General features: G+C 37.5%; 1 non-coding gene across 1 annotated transcript; it reads left to right on the top strand.

The window, feature by feature from the left end:
- Positions 1 to 374: 374 nt before the first annotated feature.
- Positions 375 to 447, top strand: TRNAV-AAC (transfer RNA valine (anticodon AAC)). Its single transcript has one exon. It is a non-coding gene; the product is annotated as a tRNA-Val (tRNA).
- Positions 448 to 23,530: the final 23,083 nt, after the last annotated feature.

The raw sequence follows: 23,530 nt of genomic DNA, 5'->3' as shown, positions 1-23,530 counted from the left end.
GTTTACAGCCTGCCAGAATATCTCGGATTCTCTTAAAAAGTAAATTAAATTTTAACAGTTCATCGTGCTTATGTCATACCTTTCATAAATCGAAGTCCAATGGGGCTCGTGTGTCCTTTTGAATATTTTTCGTTTGTTTTATTTCATTTATTTCACACTCTATCTCTGCGTATGCTTAACGTTATACACATCAAACGTTGATGAGTCCACTCTCACATAAGAATTCTACTCGTCAAATAATGAAAATCATCCTTGAACTGTTTATTAGTTTGCTCTACAAAGAATCACTCTGTACAGTAACAGTCTCCGATTCCTTTACAATTAAAGTCAAAATCAGCTGTTGGATAAATAAAAATAGAAGAATCGCATGAAATGTACTTGTGGTGTAGTGGTTATCACATCCGCTTAACACGCGGAAGGTCCCAGGTTCAATCCCTGGCAAGTACACAACTTATTTTTTTTTCTCTGATGGAAACGAATTAATAGAAATCGCTGATGAGTCGACTACGCTTGAACGAAGAGCTAAAATTTTGCCTATCTGATAGAAGATAAATTGAGAGCAAGATGATATTAAATATTGGAGAAACAAGAGGATGTAAATGCAAATTTTATTTCAATACACAACAGTTTCTTATTAATCTGAGACTGTACTTTCTTGCCTAATTAATTTTTTCTTTTCTTCACAAATAGAAAGAAGAACTTTGTTATTATTAAATGCGTTGTTTGCACGTTGAGTATGCTGAAAACTTCAGAAATGGCTGTTGAAGGGGGAGCATGAAGTACTGGATTAATAACTGGAATAATTAATGAATAATTTATTGGATTAATAGTAAAATAATTTTTCGGGTCAATAACTATTTAAAATAATTAAAATGATGGTTTCTGAGCATTGATTAGTGGGACCACTTAAAGGACAAATATTGACGTGTGTGATAAAATGGGTGAATTAACCTGTAACGGGAGAGGTCATCTCAAATCACGTGACCTTCATGGATTGTCTTCTTCTTTCTGTTTACCGCCAAGACTAAAATAACAGTCAGAATCACATCTTTTCATTTCATATGTGGTTTTATTAATTGTCTGATTTGTGTTTAATAAAATAAATATTGTTATGTACTTTTTTTCATCTCTTCTCCAGGAGAAAATGAAAGACAAAATAAGAGATTAAAACATCAGCTGTTGACCTTGCTGATGAAATTAGAGTTGCAAGTGTGAACCTCTGGTTATCTTTTAAGACAAACAGTTCAATGTTATCTCATTAGATGGCGCCACGTTGCAATTTCTGTTACTTGACTCGAGTTCATCCAATTCGTGTCGCTTCGCAACTCCAGTAACACCTATGGTTCCATTTTAAGTTAATTTTGCTGATTTTTTCCCTATTTTGCAGTTTATTTTGCACAGGAGCAGGAAGGAAACCCAAATGGGTTCCTCCCTGCTCGTGTCTAGACAGAAAGATCTCTTCAATCAAATCGTCACAACTCAGCTGAGAATCCCTTAAGAACAAGGCCAGAACCTTTGAAGATGGGGAATGTTTCCATTTACTGAATTTGAATAGAAAAATATCCAGGTTCTATGGATTAGGACCTTTTATTTACTTGAAAGCTTCGAACATTCGCATAACAATTACAAAAAAAAAAAAAAACTTTCGTTAAAAATGTTTGGATAATTTCCCAGCGATAAGCTAAAATAGAGCACACAAATTATTCTCACAAGAAAAAACAACGATTTATCTCAAAAGAAAAACATTTTAGAGTAATTTAGAATATTAAATATATAGTTAATTGAAATATACGGTATTAAAAGTAGGCAGAATATTTTGGAATCTTTTAAAAATTGTGATTTTTTAACTTTTTAACTAGTACACCATTTTGGTTATTAAAACATTTTATTTATAGGTTAGTCTAAGAATAAAACACCAGCTGAACCCGCATCATCTGTTGAATTATATGATATTATTAAAAACCTTAAGAACAATAAAGCTCCTGGACCAGATAGCATCTCAAACAGGGTGATCAAGCTGATGCCTCGAAAAGCTATAGTGCATCTGACCAATATAATAAATGCAATCTTAAGACTTCACTATTTTCCTTCCACCTGGAAAATGGCTGATGTGATTCCTATACATAAGCCAGGCAAAGACCCACACTTGCCGCAGAATTATCGTCCAATCAGTCTCATCTCCAATCTGGGTAAGGTTGCAGAGAAGGTCATCCTCTCACGACTCCAAACCTCAGTAAATGACCTAAACATCCTCCCTAAAGAACAGTTTGGTTTTCGACAACACCTTAGTACTATCCAGCAAATCCACAGAATTGTGGAATATATCACCACCAGCTACAACTGGCGCCAATGCACAGGAGCTGTATTCCTAGACCTATCTAAAGCATTTGACAAAATCTGGCATTTTGGACTCCTGCACAAACTTATCTCAGCCGGTATCTCACTAAAAATGGTTCATCTAATCCGTTCATATCTTCAGAATAGATCAATGCAAGTTAAAATTAACGGTTCTACATCGTCCAAGCGCCATATCTTTGCTGGAGTGCCGCAGGGATCTCTACTGGCTCCATTGCGGTTTTCTGTATACATGTCAGACATCCCACACAATCCGATGACTTCCATTTTAGCACTATATGCGGACGATACGGCAATACTAACCAGATCTCTCAGACCCTACTTCGTTACCAGAAAGCTTCAAGAAAATCTTCTAAAGCTAGAGGGTTGGTTCTCCAAGTGGAGATTGGAAGTCAACCCCCTGAAAAGCTCAGCGGTTCTTTTCTCAAAAAGGCCAATGTCTCCTGCAGGAGATGTGTTACTATTCAATACTAAAATTCCCTGGCAGAAAGAAACAAATTACCTGGGTGTGATTCTCGACAAAAAGCTATCTTTCAACCAACATATCAAGTCTGCATGTGCAAAAGCATCTAAAGCCATAGCTCAGATATACCCGCAAATTGCAGCTATACCAGATGACGAATCGTCCTATAATCACCTATGCCTCTCCGGCCTGGAGCCACACCTCTAATACTAACATTATCAAGATACAGCGAGTGCAGAACAAGTGCTTGAGAATGATTCTGAACGCCCCGTGGTATGGTAGAAACAATCAACTCCACAGAGACACAAATATTCCCTATATTCTCTCTTATCTACAATCCTTAGCTTCCAAATTTTTTCTAAAGACGTCCACACATCCCAACGATTTGGTTCAACAAGCTGCAGCATACGAGCCAACGGACATATTCAAATATAGAAGACCAAAAGCTATATTAGCCTCCTATAGCGATATATAATCTCCATGCCCATTCAGGGCGAGCAAACTGCTCGTAAATTTTATTCTCACTGTAACCACGACAGATAGCGGGGAATATGAAAAGCATTTTGCTTCACCCTTAAAGAATAATTGTCAATTGTCAAACACCAGCTGTGGAAGGGGATCAAGAGGACTTCCAGGGTCACAAATGGCAATGCTGTAGTCAATGAAGTTTTAACTGAGGTTCGGCTATTGCCGTTACCCAGCCATGACTAGAGCTTTTTAGCTCAATAACACTCCATCCACACAGATTTTCATCATTCAGATGACGGGATAAAGAGTCAACGACTCAGTCCATCGCCCAGTTCTTTTAAGAACACCAGCTGTTCTCTTGATACGGAATGGTTCCTATGATGTTACTGGAAGGTTAGTTTGAGAATAAAATATCATCTTCGTATGTCCTTAGAGCTCTTTTCAAGCTATTGTAGTTTGTAAGGTTTCTGTATTCAAAAGGTAATTTGTTTATCATGTCTGGGATGTAGAAGTTTCGCGTGGCCTTTCCGTAGTGATTATTGTATTTATATGTGATATAATTAGTAGTCTGAGGTCTTGTTATACGGTGTGTATTTCTGACTGTCCTGTAGTTGGCATCGAAATAATCTTTTAGCAAAGCTGCATAGTGACATAAATGTTTTGCTGTCAGTATTTTGTGTCCTGACATTGCAGTGTATATAAAGTCGTTATTGTCTCTTTGTTCCCAAAACATCAGTTTTATCATTTTGTACTGTAACGAGATTAATCTATTAGTTTGTAGGTTGCCCAGAAATCATACGTTGTTATAGCGTATCTTAGTATATTTTGGCATAGTGCTTTATATATATTAGTGTTTTTAGACATATGGGAACTATATCTTTTAGCCTGTAGAGTTTGCCAGTTATTGTTCGGAGTTTGTTGTGTAGATGGTTTATGTGGCTATTCCAGTTCATATCTGCATCGAAGTAAATTCCAAGGTATCGTATTGTTTCAACCTGAGTGATTATAGTGGTTTTACTGTTCTGCAGGGGTGTAGTCCTAAATAATAATAGTAATTTAAAATAATAATATTTTGTTGGAAAATAAAATAGATTTCGAAAGAGTAAAAACAGGGTTTTTTTGTCATTCTACGGGAGGAATCCCCAAGCCCAACCCTCAGCCACAAATCCAGAATCCTAATATCTTTCTCATCCTCCAAATTCGAGTCCTTGTCATAGACAATTGCCAGTCGATTCAGGTCTCCGACCATTCAAATTAATCTTAAAGCAGTACAAAAATTTGATACTCTTAGACTTGAGTGAAATTTAGTGTGCAGGATGGTTTGTTTATTTTTCCTCGAGGAAATCTGCGATGTTCTCATGACTCTTGCCAAGTAATGTTCAGTTGGGAATCCTTTTACTCCATAGTTCCTCGACTAGCAGCAATGAGACTCATATGCTTGGCAATTTCCTGTAAGACATCTTTGTATCTTGTATCAATTTCTTGTAATTCATTTTTTTGTATGAATTACATTTTTAAATGTCGTTAATTTGCAAAGTTTTAAACTGCAAAAGAACTGCTTGACGAATTGAGATAGTTCAACATCCTCTCAGCGGAAGAGTGGTCATCACAAAGTCCAAGGATAACCACGCAGTTGAGGTGGATCATCCAATTTAGATTTTTTTTGTCTTAGAAGGATATTGAATGAAGCGATTCTTCCAGTGGGACAGACTGATTGTTAAAAATATTGGGGTCCTGAAGAGATTGAGGGAAGTCGTCTACCAAAAACCGCACGAAAGGCGATACATACACCCTGTCCAAAAAGCAACCGAACGTTTCGAAAATATTAGCGCCACCTGGTGTATCTTTTCATTGTCGAAAGCGGCAACCTTCGTTAGTGTTGTGTCAACTGTTTATGACATTTGTTTCATTAGAAGCCGAGTTATAGTGCCAAGAATGAGAGTGTATTCACGAAAGGGTCGGTCCGAACGGCATATTCATGCTGTACACGAGGAATTCTCTCTATCAATCGCTTCAAAACTTCGAGATAAAATCACCATTGACCGTTTGACCAGGCGGAACGAATTCTTTGTGGATAATGCCCTTGGAATCGTAGAAAAAAATCAGCATTTTGTTTACTTTTGACTTCTCCAAGCGACTTTTTTTCGGATGTCCCTCTGATGGTGGTCTCCACTCAGCACTCTGGCGCTTTGTTTCGGGCTCATACCCAAACCACTACGTTTCGTCACTATTACCGACCGTTTCAAGGAAGTTTGAGTCCTTACGAGCGGTTTTAATGAGGTCCTTACAGTGTTCAATTCGATACATTTTTTGATCGTTGGTCAACTTTTAGGGGATAAATCTCGAATTCAATTTACGAAGACCCAAACACTCAGTAAACATGTTGTGCACAGTTGATTTTGGAATCCCCAAATCATCTTCAATCAATCTCACGGACGATTTCGGGTTTTCTTAGATGAAATCGCGAACTTTTTGGATGTTAACTTCGCTCATTCCAGTTTTTGGACAGCCCGGCTTTTCGTCGTGCTCAAGCGTCTCACGACCACTTTGAAATCGCTGAAACCTCTCGTAAACTTGAGTATGGAATAAGCATTCATCACCGTATGCTTTTTGAAGAATTTGATGCGTTTCGGTAAAACCTTTACAAAGTTTCACAAAAGTCAATCGCAGCTCTCTGTTTGAAACTCATTTTCCTACCGTTCCTCAAAACACACCGTCACTCTTGGCACAATAACTCGGCTTCTAATGAAACAAATGTTTTCGACAACAAAAAGATACAACAGGTAGCGCCACTAGTTTCTTCTATTTTTGAAGAAGTTCGGTTTCTCTTTGGACAGAGGGCGTATACAGAAATGGTAGCTGCACTGATAAAGCACAGCAATAATCCTTGTCTACACAACATTTTAAGTAAGGACAACACGGCTGTGCGCCCTAAGTATCCTTACTAGTGAAATGTATTCCCTGTGAATTCGGTTTTGTTTTTCAAGACCGATTGCGCTCAGAGTGAGTAGGTTTGTGATCTTTCGAAATCTAGACGGATGCAATGATGAATGCGATCCCAGGGAAAAGTAGTAGTACTTTTCCCTGGGATCGTTTTCCCCAAACATTTCCCCCCAAAATTGTCCAGAATTATCTTCTGACCACAGTCCCATAGTGCTTAATCTAGGCTCATCAGATCAATTCTCACCACAGCACACATTCATACTATGGGACAAGTTAGCCAAGGTTCTTCCCGATTATATTGAACAGACACGGCTCAACAAGTGCTGCTATCTCGTAGTCCCTAACCCTAACACAATATATTTAATGTCTGAAATAATGTGGGTTCTACGGTCGATTTTTTGAGTTTACGGGACGAAAAACCCGACTTTTCGGGAGAAAAACCCCCCATTTCCCCGTACCAGACATCGACTAACTCGGGAACCGGTCGAAAAAAGGCTTAGAAAAATTTCCTCTAGTCACCAACTAGATTCGAAAGCAAGTCTTCCTTAGTACGGTCAAGCGCTGTGGTATGCAAATGCTACATTCACTGAGCTACAGAAGCTCTTGAATTACAATTTTAAAATTATTTTTATTTTTCAACATAATCTCCCTTAAGACTAATCCATTTATTCCAGCGATGCTCCAGCGCCATTATCCCGTCCCTATAGTGTTCTCAGTAAGATCTGCAAATTACTCCTCTACAACTGCAATCACCTCTTGTTTCGAAGAAAAACGCTGACCAACGAGTAAGAGTTTTAGTATTGGAAAGATGTAGCAGTCAGAGAGAGACAAATCTGGGGAATAGGGTGGATGCTCCAACAATTCATAGTGGAGATCCCTTAATTTTCCCATTGGCAAAACACCTTTGTGGGCAGGTGCATTGTCCTGATGAAAGATGATTTTTTTCTTCTGCAAACAAGATCTTTTCTCACGAATTGTTTCGTCGAGTCTGGTTAAAAGATCGGAATAATATTCCCCGTTATTGTTTTACCCTTTTCAAGATAATTAATAAAATAAAATACCTTTACCATCCCAGACACCGATGCCGGGACCTTTCCTGCTGATGGAACCGACTCTGCCTTCTTTGGCGCTGAACCACCGGTTTCTGTCCACTGTTTTCTCTGCTGTTTGGATTCTGGTGTGCAATGGTGAATCCAAGTCTCATCCGTAGTAATAAATCGAAGAACAAAATCAGTTTTATTCTTGTTAAGACGCTTGAAGCTTGTTCAGAGATTTTCATGCGAGTACGTTTTTGATCTGCTGTGAGCAAGCGTGGCACCCATCTTGCGCAACGCTTTTCATTTGCAATTCTTAATGCAAAATACGATATCCTACACGTTCTTTTGAAATATCTATTGTCTAAGCCATTTCACGCACTTTGACTCGCCGTTCATCCAATACTATACCGAGCACTGGTTCAATGATTTCAATTTCTGGTGTTGTTACACTTTTTGGACGTTCTTCACGTGGATTATCTTCAATGCTTGTACGGCCACGTTTGAACCCGGAAGCTCATTTTTTAATTGTCGACAACGAAGGAAAACAGTACCCATAGACGTTTATGAACTTCGAATGAATTTTTTTGGCGTTAAACCTTCTTTCACAAAGAATTTCATAACCCCACGATACTCAATTTTATCCATTTCAAAGGATACAGACAACACTTTTGCTTCTGACAACTCTGTAAAACAAACTACTTGATAGAGTGACTTGCAATTTCACATGAATGCTTATGAAAAAAAAAAAAAAATCGTGCCGATTGTGTTGTCATCTACGGTCGAGGCCGTGAACTTTTCAGACCACACGCGACAACGTTTGACAAACGTATTCAAAAAAAAACAAAACAAAAAAAAAAAACACATCCAGTCAAATTTGAAACTCAATTCCAATAAATAAATAAAAACCCAACAAATTGTGAAAATAGCGAAAAACAATAGAAATCGTTCGATCATATCATTGAACTGATTTCGATGACGTTTTCAGAGAGTTTTCATACAATTTAGAGAAATGCATATAAAATGAGGATGCTTTAAACTCACATGCACTAAGGCACTCACATGCTTAAGTAAATGTGAGTGCACCTTTGACAAACACAACATATTCGGGCAAATAATAAGAAAGAGGGCGTGAGGGTTCTTCTATGCACATTCTTCAAAATGATGCAAGGTTGTTCTCTGTTTCTTCTCTAGGCTTGGGTAAGATTTGATGAAATTGGTTTAATGGTCTCTAAAAATTTATTTCACCAAATTAGAGGGGAAAGATCGGAAGGGTGTGGGGAGGTAAAATTTTGGAGTCACATCTAGAGGTCGCTTCGTTAAAGTAATCTCTCAGAGTCATTTATGAAAAGGTAAATAGAAAGAGTGCAGTATCAATTGGTAATTTCAAAATTGGATCGCATAAAAGTAAGAAAATTATCACAGATAATCAAAAAACTTGACCTGTTTCCGTGCTTTGTTGTTTCTTATTTTGTTGCTTAATTTTCCTTTTCTCCCTAAGCTCATTCGACCCTTCTCGTCTTTCTGTAATTCCTGTGTCATTTCTCTGATGATCTGTTTTAATTTTGCTATTTTCGAAGTTAATTCGTTTTCATTTACTTCCTCCACAATTCAAATAATCTCGTTAGCAGAGCTAACCTTCTTATTCTCGCCTGCGATTCTCTTTTTAGCATTACGTTTCTTGTGCGTTTCTGGCGCCATTTTAAACTTATTATTAAAATATCTTAATAAAAATATGTCATAAAATAAAAATAAACAGTTAAAATATTCACTAACCATTGCTTCTAATTCACGAAACGATTCTACAGTTTGCACCATTGCAAATGGAAAGGTATTTAACTTACTGTTCGGATGTTTATTTTCAACAGTTCTCTAAATTCGATAACAGACTTCGAGGATGAATACATGAAACCGCTCCTGTCTTTGTCATAACTAAATATGCTTGTATATTTGAGAATAGAAACCAGAAGCTAACTTTTCTAATTCTAATTCTAATGATTCCATTTTATCTTTTAGCTTTCGTATGTCTCAGAATATTAAGTCGTTGGCTACTTTGGCAGTAATCTTAGTTTAAATCATTAAGTTGCTCTCGTGAAAAATCAAGCACTCAGAACAAATGTATCCACACACACACACACACACACACACACACACACACACACACACACACACACACACACACACACACACACACACACACACACACACACACACACACACACACACACACACACACACACAATTTAAGAATTCCCAACACGACCAAGAAAGAGTGCATACCAATACAAAAAAACATCCATTCCAAAAGTAGACGCTTCTCCCTCAGAATTCAAACATTCAAACAGTAACCCAAAGCGGAACTCAGAAAAACACATGCAACAACGAAGTCATAAAGGGATACCATAGGTGGATCATAAGTAGGTCCAATGACAACGCACTGACCAGAATTCCAATTAGTGAACAGTAAACGGTAGTTTACAGTTTAGTAACTGGATTTAGTAATAGTAATTTAGCAAGTGTGTGTTGAAACACTGAACTTCACTCAGAATAAAGAACTGAATTCTGAAGGCGCACGTTTGTTGAAACAATACCCAATCCTCATTCTCAACCTCAAATGATTCAAACATAAAAGTTTACTATGGCATGATTCGAAGTATTTTAAGAAACAGACCAGACGGATCGAAGTTGTATCTACAATCTCTTCAACATGACTTGGCGGAAGTGCGAAGAGTCGTCCTTGCATGACTCGAGTTAATTTTGAAGAATGGAGTGTCTAATTTCGTAATCTGTCCACCAGGAGGAACCTTTGATGAGAAAATGAAGAAAATCTGTGAGAAAGATCCATCAGTTGATTATGTGTTATCCGGAAAGAATAAAGCAAACTTTGGGACATTTGGTGTGCACCATCCCAAGAGCTGTTCTAGAAGTGATGGGTGGTGTCTTTGAAAAAAAAGTACATACCAACGTTTTCGATGCTGAAGATTATGGCCAAGATGCGTTTTCAGTAGACGAGGCTGAAAATGAAAACAAGATGAAAAGAAATGATCATCTTGTTTCGTAATATAGAAGCTAAAGGCAAGATGAAAGTTAAGGATGAGCTTTCTTGAGAAAATTCTCATTGAGATCTAACCCGCATAAAATATGCCAGATTCATCTACTGATTTATCTACTAAACTTCGACTGTTTTCACTCGCGTTTGCAATATTTTTAGCGAACCCTGTCGCGGGGTTTTTAATTACAGAAGAATCTTTCCTACGAAATAACTTTCCCACGAATTTGCTAATTCACCATATGACTAAATCATTGTAAGATCATCCAGCAATTTTCGTCAATGAAAAGACTGGTTAGGGGAAACAATCTCCTCATTTGGGTGGAGCTTCACTAACTCATAAAAAAAGAAACAAGAAAGAACACTTGTATAAACTTTAGTTACTTTCTCCACCGATGAGTGTAGCAGTTTCGGAATTGCACTGTTCAGAGTTATTGATTAATTTTCTTCATACATAATAATATTTCCTTCAATTCAGAATAATACAATTGATATCATACGCAAGCAACTAAATATTCAGGTTTAACTCACTGTGGAAAAATACTTCTATTAATACAAATCTTAACTGATTATCTTTATGTTTTCGGAGAGGAGTTTTCAACGAAGTCACCAGACCAGTGCATCGTCCCTCAAGCAAGATTAAATACTTGACTTCTCATCGTGTAATGTGTTCGACTTCTTTTACGTTTAAGGGTAATTCCTCTTCATGTGAGAAAGCTTACATAAAGGTAAAGGTTTCTGGTGGTTCACTCCAAAAGCATTGTTAGTTAAATGGAAAATTATGCAAACTGAACAAACACACTCAGCCATATTGTTGTTATTCAACAATATCATTCGATAATGATATTAACGAATTAAAAAAGAGTTCACCTAGTCAAAAATCACTCTCTAAAAATGGGCAAGTTGTCCGTTAGGTTTGAAACGAAAACCATTGTTCGGTCACTGCTAGAAGGAGAAAGAAAGCTAACAATGCGAAGCATCTCAAACGAGCCAAAAATGGCTGCGGTACAAAATTCTAGTAATTCCATATTTGAACCCCTGAATCTATGGGAAGAAATCCTGTCGGCTCTCGGAAGTCTTCTAAATTCTTCAACTGACAACCAACAAACACGCGAGGGAGAAGAAAATATTCGAATAATTTTGGATTTGTATTCCACCTTCAGCAAGCAAATTGCAGACAGCCATGATAGGCATTCAGTGTGGACGAAAAGGAAATTCCAAGTTCAAGTGAGTTATTCTCTCGCTAAAGTGTGTTTCTGGAAAAACATCAGTGATATGGGACTTGTTGGCAAAGTTGCAATCCTTCTCTATGAAACGGATCGTTGCAGGGGGCTGTTAGCTCAAGAACAGCTTTATCCAGCGCAGATAACAGGGTTGTGGAAATGGCCTGGACATGACGACACTTCGAACAGAAGGAAAATCTCTCCGATGCTTTATTTTTTACGCGCGGCAAATTTCAACAAGATTCTGATTGATAATAAAAAGTTTGTTAATATTTTAATCTATAATGCAATTAACTTTAGAGCCCGTGTGATACTCTTGCTGCTTAGATTCGGATTGTCCGTAACGTTGTATGAATCCCAATCCGAGTTTGAGCAACGTAAATTTAAAAGTGTTTGTTTCTGCGTGCTTATTTGCACATGGTTTGTTCTTCTCCTTCCTCCGACATATGAGGATGATAATCCCGAGTATATGGAATTCATTGTGGACAAAATGAAGTGTTTTCAATATTTGCTTCGAGTAGTTCCTCAACTCTCATTTCCCTCTCTTGACAATCTCATGAAAGACTCGCGTACTGGGTGGACAGACAATGGCTTCAGGTACAATTGGTGTACCGGTCAGCTACTCGACCTGTACAAACCCTGGCTTCCCTTGCTCAAAGAACGGTGTCTGAATCCTTCCGAACTAACACATCTTTGCCGATGCAAGATCAGAAGTTGTCTAGAGGAGAACTGGGAGCTTCCAGATGGCATCCAGGCACTTCCTCTCCCTCCACGTTTGCGAAGATACCTTGACCTTCAAATGGACTGAAGATCCCCCCTCTCTTGCAAACTGTATTAAATCATCCAATTTGTGCAGCTCTTCCATTGTTCTTTCACTAATGTAAACCACACGAACCACGGAGTGTTGTTTTCAACGAAATAAAGATCACAGTTCAATCTTTTATATATATATGTTGTGCAGTATTACCATGTGTTGTTTCGGCGGTTTGCCTGATTTCAGGGACGAAAACCGTCTTTCAGATACCGCTATTGAATGCTAATAAAACCCAGTTCTCTCTTATCTCTCGAGTACAAATTTTTCGCGGTATTATTTTTGACAACACCAAATTTCCAGACAATTTGAGATTTATCTTCTTGGAATTACCCTGACATCAAGCCTCTCCTGTGGTATAAACACATAACAGTCATTGCATCCTCAGCTTCCAAAAAACTAGGATTTCTATTCCACTCAAGACAGTACTTCCTCTCCCGAACAGCTGTTGACTTTATACAAATCACAAATCCGCCCAGCTATTGAATACTGCTCCCACATATGAGGTGAGGCTGCGTAAAAGCTCCCTCAGAATGCTGGACTCAATACAGAGGAGAGCAATTGGATTAGACTTATTAATGACCCATCTCTTATCAACTCACCCCTCCCCCCACACACACTTTCGCGCAGACGTTTGGTTTCTGTAATATGCATATTCTACAAATACAGGGTGGCCATAAAATAACCTTCCCTCTTTGGAGGCATCTGTAGCAAAAACCAATAAAAGGAATGAGACCAAATTTTATATTGAGACTTTGGAAAGCATGGGGAGATGATTTCCTCGAAAAAAAAATTAATACCAAAACTCGCGGATAGAGGAAATTTTGGCGCTGGCGGAGCAGAAAACAAGCTTATAATTACACTAAAGGCAATAAAATTGAGTTTAAACAACGTGCGAGAGACACGGAAATTAATGGAGTGATTTTACTCACAGGAAAGAATGTTTTATTCATCAGAATCAGGGTCCAGTGGACCACATACACGATTTTCAACGTGTATGTCTACATCCTTTCTTGTGTACAACAAATTGCATCCGGTGTACGACATGCTCTATATGTCGTACACTACGTGTTGTAAGGAGTCGGATTGGATGTTCATAACAGCCCGTTTTATGTTCTCTTTCAAAACATGCAAGTTGGGAACGCCACAATGGATTTCAAATACCCCCACAGCCAAAAGTCACATGGAGTGGTGTCCGGGGATCGAGGCAGCCATGCCGTTCGAAAGATGTTTAATTACTATTATTGTTATTATCATTGTAACGCGCCACATATCCAGCTGGAATGAGTGACGCGACTGTCGCTTACACCGTCGAAGTGTTATTATTCCATTTTATCTGCCTTTAATATAATTATCCTTGTTTTCTGCTCCGCCGGCACCAAAATTTCTGCCCCCTGACGTTGATAACAGGACATTTGTGCAGGGTATGTGGGTACTTCGAGTGGCGGTCTGAAAGTTTTGTGTGGAACGGAAGTTAATATTGTGTAGCATATTTAACTTCCGTTAATATGCTACACAATATTAACTTGCCGTGAGCCTTCGACATGCTGCAGGACGAGTCTGTTTCTCAGTTTTGTGGGTCATCCTCTAGCATTTAAAGAGAGAAAGGTCACAGAGTTTGTTGATGAGATGCTGATTTATTATTTTTTTCAGGGTGATGGCTTTTCCTTTTTCAGATGGAAGCGGGTTTCATACGAATCTTGATTTGCTCTACAAAGAGACACCACATGTTATATGATCAGCAGGTAGTCAAGGGACAGGTTATCATCCACATAAGATCACAAAGGACTATAATGTACTTTCTAACAGAAACGAGAATGTTCTAACCATAGGATTGACGCCCAGAACCCATTCTTTATGCGGGTGCGGTGTGGCACTCATTTAGCGTATAAGACGATAATTCTCTTCTTCATCGAGCGAAGCTCATCGACGAATGTCTTCTCGAACAGATTCTTTCCCAGCGCGTCCCTAACATGATTAAATGAATTAAGTTCGGAGACTTTATACTTAAGAACAGACACTCTCGTACGTGTAGACAGAACAGCCAGGTCTCCGATTGTTATTCAATTAAGCATGTTAGTGACGCGCTGGGTAGATGTCTTGCTACTAACACCCTCCCCCAAACCTTGAGTAGCTTAGGAAACAATTACAGTAGCAATGGTTGTTATTACAAACTGAGGCCCTCGACATAATTATCAACAATATGAAACATCGTTAGGCCTGACTTGGAAACCATAAATTTCTTGTAAGAAGCCCATCATTGGTTTCTGGAGAAAAGATTTTCTAATTTTGTCCACATTCTCGGTATAAGCCCAACCGTGCTATTTCTACACTCCTACTTCCGTGTGTTTACGTAATTCTCATAAATAAAATATCATTCTCTTAACAAATGGAGTACAATTCCTGCACATCTGCAGCTCATGTGAAAAATTAACTAAATCCGAACCTGCGATTTACTAGATAGTTTTAGATTCGCCAAGAATATGTTGAATTTACTGTTTATCTTACAATATGATTCCCAAATTAACTCACTCAAATAAAATACTCGGATCCTTGAATTCCTTAATTGTTTTTCTCTAAATTATGTTCATCTTCTACTGAATAATTGTCCTAATATTGTCGCCTTCTTAACAAATCGCATATGCATTTGTTCACATTAAATTTTACGCATTTTTTCCTCTTCAGTGCTCGAACATTTTATTATTGCATTTCATGTAAATTATTTCCAAACAGCTGATTAGTTTTCCGAGCTTCTCATTATCAGCAAACGAGATTTTAATTTTTAATAAACGTTAAGCCATTTTGTAGTGAATTTATTAAATTTCAATCCAATTTTTTTTTCATTTCAAGTCGTGCTTCTAAATCACTTCTTTCTGAATCAATCCACCTAGATCTTGATCCTTCTCTTGGTATTCTTCCCCGTCATTTGGGCGTTCATACATCTGGTTTTTTAACCTTTCCTCAATCGTGACGGAAGTACAAATCCAGGGAAAGTATAGCTACTATGGGGAAGCAATTAAAAGCGTGTCTAGCCACCGCTAGGACAAATAAGAGTGAGCACAGGAATGTGTGTGCTGGAATAGCCACCAATGCGATAGATAAGTATGAGTGCAGGAATAATTGTGAATACACTTTCTCGGGTGCCACATCTCGATGGGCAGGAAATGCATTATGTAAGGATAACTGTGGACTAAGGGGATGTTGAAATGCATATAGACGTATGCGCGAAGTATCAGAAATAAAGAGAGGAGATTTTGATTTATTGGTTACATTGATTTGTCAAAAAATTATTGGCATCAGCGAAACGTGGATGTGAGAGAATAATGTAGTTACAGGCTTAAAATATAATAGATCTTGGATTTCCAGAGAAGATGGAGGAAGTAGACTAGAAGAAGGGGTATTATTAATAATAGCTGAAGAATTGCAAACAGCAAAATTAGAATGTCAGGAAGATTGCAAATGTGATAAGAAGGGTTGCTTTCAGGATGTCCAGTGTGAGATAGAAGCCAACAGAACGAAATATTGTTGGTTGCTGCTATAGAACTGCAGGTCCAGCAGTTGTGGACGACATGCATCAGCAGATTAGCCGAACGACTGCACATCGAACAATCATCAAAATACACTTCAACTACGGTGTTATAGACTGGAAGGAGGAAAGAGCCTGGAATGAAGCCTTCGAAGATAAAAACACGCCGTGTTACTCATCCATCATGTAAGGAATTGCTCTGTGGAAAACAAGGAGGAAAAATCATCTTTCTGAATTACGAGCGAATCTAATACCATTGCAAAATGCATTGTCTGTGTATTTTTATATTATTTATTTACTTATTTGGATTTTACGACAAAAGATATTAATACGATCAGCTTAGACTTCAGGAATACATCGTCCATTATCAACCGAGATGAATCATTGGCATTCTGGAATCTAATTATGATTTCGAGATTCTGAAATATTCTTTCTTCTTCAGTTCTGGAGGTCATTATTGACATATGCATCAAAATAATTTAAAAGATAGATTTAAAAAATTAAAGTAAGGGAATTTTTTGTTTCTTACGAAAAATATAAATGCCATATAATGCCATTTTAATTAATGATTAATATGAGGGGCATTTATTTGTTTTATTTTTCAAGTTGTTGACTAAAAGAGAGACGGTATCTTCATCGTGAACAAATTTACAATTGTTCACTCGATACAGTGACGTATGTGACTAACAACCGCCCACGTATTCCCTTTTGGGTTTACCCTCAGTCTTACCCGCGATGTGATGATTCATTGGAATGAAAAGAATGCTGTGGAATGCATATTAATAAACTGAAGAGTACAACTGGAAAACCAATTTACATGGAATGGAAGACGACGATGGAAACAAATAGGTTCACTAGTTGCATTATCCGTTAGGTTCAGATGCAAGGAGTTTCCACAACTGCTTAGAAAAGGGTACAACGAATATTGAGAGGTGTCTAAACATTCTCGATGATGCATTGCTTCCTACTTGTGGCATTTATATAGAAATGACCACTCTCTCTTTTAGCAAGGCAATAAATTCACCTTGTCATTAGGCTGCTGCTGCTGCCGTAATGTATGGAATGCGGATATGAAACCGACTTGCCTCGACAAAGTGGTGATCTCCACTCTCTGCTCTGTTGTTCAATAGAGTGGAGAACACCACTCTATTGATCAACTCGGGATGAACTGGAGCATAAGTTGAAGAAGTGTCGTACGCCCTACAACAATCCATGACCTCATTATACGTCTACGGAGAGAACGGTCTAAAATTTCCAGAGATTGCTACGGTTATGGAAAGTATTCCACGTAGGAATGCTGCAGTCATCGCAGCGAAAGGACGTCCTATATCTTATTAAGTTGGTAGCCATGCCTATTCGTTTATTTTCAGTGTATATACTAAGGATTACCTAATGGCTTTACATCTTTATGTTGCAATAAGTCCAATGCGGTAAAGTCAATAAATGTTTGTTTCGTGACTTCTTTCGAATAATATTCAAGGTCGATTACATGTAAATATATAGCACATATTTAGGCTAAATATAATTGTCGAAGTTATTCTCAGACTGTAAGTTAAGCCTGCGATATTAATCATATGAATTGTAGATCATTAATTTCACATATAAATTTTGATTTCAGTTGTATGGTTTGGTTTGCTGAAAGTGTAGATTGAAGTTCTTTCAGGTTGAACAGATTTCATCCCCCGATGGGAAACCCTCACTCTTTCAGATAAAGTGAAGAGCAAATTACAATTTTGTACACTAATACGGGTTATTGAGCACTATATCTACCAACGAGCTAATATCAAGGCATTGGAGGATTCTAAATAATCACTATCTGAAGATTTCTCGAACATGTGATAATTTTTTCACTGATATCTCAGAATATTCAACTGAGATCGTTGAATATGCAAAGGACAACAGAGCACTTGCTCATAAGATGACAGAAATGGGAAGGTCACTGCCCAAAATTCTTTTGGAGAATGTTGTGCATTGTCGTTCGCAGAGGCAATTGTGATGATGTCGTCTTTTATATACAAGAAGACCATTCGTGAATATAATTCACGAGCAAATCTTGTTTCTACTGCTTGCTAGAAGATTATAAAGGAATAAAAAAAGGAATATAGCTTTCACCAATACGTGTTTACCTGATGAAATCCCTCTTCTTAGAGATCATGAAATGTGTAAGAAGTCAAGTAGCAATGAAAACTTAATCATTGAATACCTGCTTTAAGAAACATTACCGTTCCATGGGTTCTATTTTAACACAATCTTTTCTTTTCGGCAGAGATCATCAGAGTGTGACCTGTTATGTGCACGTTATTGTAGTAATATTTGCATTCATTTTTATGATTCCTAGAAAAACAAGACACGGGCTTATCCTGCTGTAACATTGCATTTAATGCAGAAAAGTTTCTTGCTATTTTCCGATTTCAAGAATAAAGCAATGTATCCATTATCATTTGTCTCTGTAATCAATTACACTATCACATGTTTTATGACGTATGCATACACAAACAATCACACTTCAGTGTTTATAATCGTCATGGTTAGAGGAGATCCAAAAATGCTAAACACGTCACCAGTAAACAATCAAACGTATCAACGTATCAAGAATTTAGGCCTAGTATAGCCAGTTCCGGCCTTAGAAGTCATCGAATCGTTTATGAGGACGTCCTGGTTTTCTTTTCCCTAATGGCTTGTACTTTAAGGCTTGTTTTGGTAATCTTTCTGTTTTCATTCTTTGAACGTGTTCCATCCATCTATGTTTATATTTTTTAATTTTTTCAATTACTGGTTCTTGGTTTAATTCTTTCATAATATCATCGTTTCTTTTGTGATCAAATAGGGTATACTTTGCAGTTTTTCTCATAAACTTCATTTCTGCTGTTGTTAATCTTTGTTTTTCTTTTTGTTTTATTGTCCAGATTTCGCTTCCATACATTAAGACCGGTAGGGCTAATGTATTGTATACTTTTAGCCTGGTTTGTTTTTGAACTAGGTTTGGTTTAAATATAGAGTTAATTACTCCTGTTATTTTTAAATATTTTGCAATTCTTATGTTTATATATTTTTCATTTTCATAAGTGATCATACATCCTAGGTAGTTAAATGAATTCACCTGTTCTAAGGTCTTGTTATCTAATACTATTTTAGTTCTTGCTGGATCTTGTCCTTTAAAGGCCATAGTTTTTGATTTTTCCGTTGATATTATCATACCATAATCTTTGGATATCTCATTTAGATTTAAAATAGCTTTCTGTAAGTTATCTTCAGAATTTGTAATTATTATTTGGTCGTCTGCAAAGAGGAGAGTGTTTAAGTTAACTGTAGGTGAAAGTTTAATTCCTTGATGTAAATGTTTACTCCATTTTATTATTATTTCATTTAAGTAGATATTAAAAAGAGTTGCTGAGAGGGGACATCCCTGTCGGACCCCTTGGTTTATCTCTCTTGTATATGATAGCTCATGATTTAATCTTATTTGTATTTGATTATTTTCATATATACTTGTGACAGCTTTTAGGATATTATTTGGTATTTGTCTTTCTTTTAATATGTTAAATAATATGTTTCTTTTAACTTTGTCAAATGCTTTTTCAAATTCAATAAATGCAATATGTGTTTCTAAATTATATTCTCTTCTTTTCTCTATTAATTTCAGGCAGAAGGCTGGGTCTATACATGGTCGTCCTTTTCTAAATCCATTTTGTACCTCTAGAATAAAGTTTTCGGAATATTTCATTAGTTTGTTATTTAAGATTCTGCTGTATATTTTGTAACATGAATTTAGTATACTGATACCTCTATAGTTTTTAGGGTCATCTCTATTACCTTTCATAAAGATAGGAATCACAATTGCTTTTTTCCATTCTATTGGGGGGATACCAGTTGAGTAAATTTTATTTAAAAATAATAAGAATCTTCCTTTGAATCTTGTTCCTGCGTATTTATATAGTTCTGAACCTAGCTTATCTTCTCCAGGTGATTTTCCGTTTCTTGTTTCTTTCAGGCTGATTTCTAATTCTTCTTCAGTTATTTCCTTTTAATTTTCGTTAATTGTTTGCCAGTTGTCTTTTTTAAAATATTTGTCTGTCCACAGTTCTGTGTAGTAATTTAGAAATTCTTCTAATTTCAATTCAGTGTTTAATTTTATGTTTTCTTTGGTATCTGCATTTAAGTGTTTCAAAATCTTATATACATTGGGTCTTATTTTATATAAATCATGTTCTAAATTTGAAACAAATTTATTCCATGATTCTCTATGTCTTTTTCTGACTTCTCTTTTAGCTATGGCTCTTATTCTTTTATATTGTATTTCTTCTTCTAATCTTTTACTGCTTAACCATTTGTGATAGGCTTCTTTTTTCTTTTTGATTATTTCTTTGATTGTATCATCACAGATCTTCAGTTTTTTTCTTTTATTGAATTTTTTGGTCTTTCCTAAGATTTCATTTGCTGTTGCATTTAGTATCGTTTTTGTATTAAGCCATTCTATTTCTATTTCTTCATTTTGTTTTATTTTGTCTAGATATTGGTTAATATAGCCATTGTACATTTGTGTCATTCAATAGTCTAGTTTTATAAACAAATGTTTCAATTTTTCTTTCTGTTCTTGTTACTTGTAGCCATTTAGGTGGTAATCTTAATTTTATTTTAACAAGGAAGTGGTCACTGCTTATTTCATATCTTCTGTGAACTCTAACATCCAATTCTTGCATTTAAGTCTCCTGCTAAAATTATGTAATCATTTTTATTTATTTTATTATATATGTTTTGTAGCTGATTATAAAAATCAATATTATCCTGTTCTCTTCCTTCTTCTGGGGCATATAAACCAAGTATTGTTAAATAGCCTCTATCTATTTTTATTCTAGCTTCTATTATTCTTTCATTCCATAATTTATAATGTTTTAACTGTTTTGAAAGGGAGTTATGGATCCAAATCATGACTCATGCTTGTGCTCTTTGGTCTCTGTCGACTCCACTGTATATCACATTAAAATTTTCAGTTCTCATAGATCCTTTTAATTTCTTTTTTGTTTCAGTGCTATTTTAAACTTTCTTTCATTTAATAACTGGTCTAATTCTATTTCTTTATATCCTACTCCTCTTACATTCCAGTTTGCTATGTGTATTATATTTTGTCGTTTCCATTTTCGCTTTCCCTTTTCCATTCCAGGGTCGTTTCCCATAGATTCAATCCGATTATCTTTTTCTGTCAGCTTACAAGTATGGTTATGTTCTCCATGTCAGGGGACTAGCCTGACGATGGAATAGTTCAGTGGTAGGGCTGCTACCTTAAGGCTTCAGAACTCGCCTTCTTCCGAATTTAAACATAGGAGGAATAGGGTATATTGAAGGGGAAAGCGTAGATTATAGAAGATATATAGTAAGGTTTATAGAGAGGACATAGTTGTAAGGCCAGAAATGAAAAGACCCCATAAAGTAAGAAGAGTTGGCTTTCAAGGGTCATAAAGTAAGAAGAGTTGGCTGATAAGGCCTTATAGGAAAGTTTAAAGTAAGTGGGTCTTCCTCAAAGTAGAAGAAGGAGAGGATAGATCCAGCTAGGGGTCCATGGGAGTGCCGCTTCCCTTACAATCAAGATGATTGCCCCTTATGGCCCTGTTGGTCCACGAGTCCTTATTCAGTATATTCGGACCACCCCACCATATATATATATATACACACACACACGCACGCGCATGTACACACACACACATGGTGGGCTCCCCTATCCGCCACCCAGGGGACGCGCTCTCTAGGGGTTACAGGGTCCCTTGAGATCTTTTCCTAATTAAAATTATTTTTTTTAATGTTGTGTCGTGTCTACTATTTCTCTACTACTTATGAATTAGGGGTCATAAAAGGTGGGAATACCCTATAGCTTTCGGGATCAATGCAGCTGTGAACGCAAGGCTAAGTATTGCTCGGTTGGGACGAGCGCTACTTCGTTTGCCCGAGCCGGACCAAAGGAAATCATGGGGGTCATGTATTGGCGATCACTGAAGATGCTCAGTCATAGGTCGGATGCAGTGCGTAGTGTGTATTCTCAAATCGTCTACTTAACTGGACCCTCCCCAAGATTAAATCTTGAGTTCCCCCCCTCCCACAAGATTAATCCTGAGTGCGTCACTGGTCTATGACCAGTAGTCTTGATTATATATCAATGTACAGGGCGGCCATAAAATAATTTTCCCTCTTTGGAGGCATCTGTAGCTAAAACCAATAAACGGAATGAGACCAAATTTTATATTGAGACCTTTGAAGGCATGGGGAAATGATATCCGCGAAAAAAAAGGTTTTGTACCAAGGGTCGCCGATAGGGGAAATTTTTGGGCTGGCGGAGCAGAAAACAAACGGATAATTACACTAAAGGCAGATAAAATTGAGTTTAAACAACGTGTGAGAGACACGGAAATTAATATAGTGATTTTACTCACAGGAAATAATGTTTTATTCATCAGAATCAGGGGACCCTGGACCACACACACGATTTTCAATGTGCTGACCTTTCTTGTGTACAACAAATTGCATCCGGTGTGCGACATGCTCTACAGCTGAGCGTAAGGAGTCAGATTGGATGTTAATAACAGCCGGTTTAATGTTCTCTTACAAGACATGCAAGTTGGGAATGCCACCAACATACACAACGGATTTCAAATACCCCTACAGCCAAAAGTCACATGGAGTAATGTCCTGGATTCCAGGCGGCCATGCGGTCGGAAAGATGTTTAATTATTATTATTATTATTATCATTGTAACGCGCCACATATCCAGCTGGAATGAGCGACGCGACTGTCGCTTACACCGTCGAAGTGTTTTTATTCCATTTTATCTGCCTTTAATATAATTATCCTTGTTTTCGGCTCCGCCAGCACCAAAATTGCCCCTATCGGTGAATTTTGGCACTAAATCTTTTTTTCGCAGAAATCATCTCCACATGCCTTCAAAAGTCTCAATATAAAATTTGGTCTCAAATCCATTCATTGGTTTTAGCTACAGATGCCTCGAAAGAGGGAAAGTTATTTTACGGCCACCCTGTATCTCTCCTGTACTGATTGCATTTCTAAAGTATTTATTAAGTTTGGTTAATCCGGTGCTATCCATATGCAGTAAGGGAGATTACTTCATACTCCGTAGTCTAAGGGTAGATTTTTTTATTTTTTTGTGAACACCAGTAGTGAATTCTGCTCCCTGACGTTGATAACAGGAAGTGGAACAATGGGTGAAACAACGCTGAGTTGGACGATCACTCGTAAAGTGTGGTCTGGGGAAGTGTCTTATATTTAGAGAGGTCTTTACTTAAACAGCACCTCTAGGTCGAAACCGGTTGGACGCTTGGTGGTGGATTGCAGCAAGAGTCATGCCTCAGTAAACTTCTGTAGCCAAAGAAGTTTACTGAGGCACGACTCTTGCTGCTACCCCCTCAGATGAAATATGCGCGGCTCTGCTCGGTGGTGGGGTAAGCCTGCCACGGGAGAGGGGGGGGGGGTAGAACCAACGCTGAGAGTTCTTCTCGCTGATGGGGGTGAGCCTGTTACTGAGGGGAACAACGTTGATTTGTGATCCTGATGGTCGCTCATTATTGGGTGATCCCGGGGGTCTCACGAATTTTGAAGACCCCCTTCACTTAAACAGTTAGCGCAAAAGTGGTTGCTTTCCCTGGGAGGGATAT

Source organism: Typopeltis vanoorti, unplaced genomic scaffold, assembly GCF_054136105.1.
Source record: "Typopeltis vanoorti isolate ZY-2024b unplaced genomic scaffold, IOZ_Tvanoo_1.0 HiC_scaffold_506, whole genome shotgun sequence".
Classification (NCBI taxonomy): Eukaryota; Metazoa; Arthropoda; class Arachnida; order Uropygi; family Thelyphonidae; genus Typopeltis; species Typopeltis vanoorti.
The sequence above is the reverse complement of the archived record's forward strand: the minus strand, read 5'-3'. Positions and strand labels throughout refer to the sequence as shown.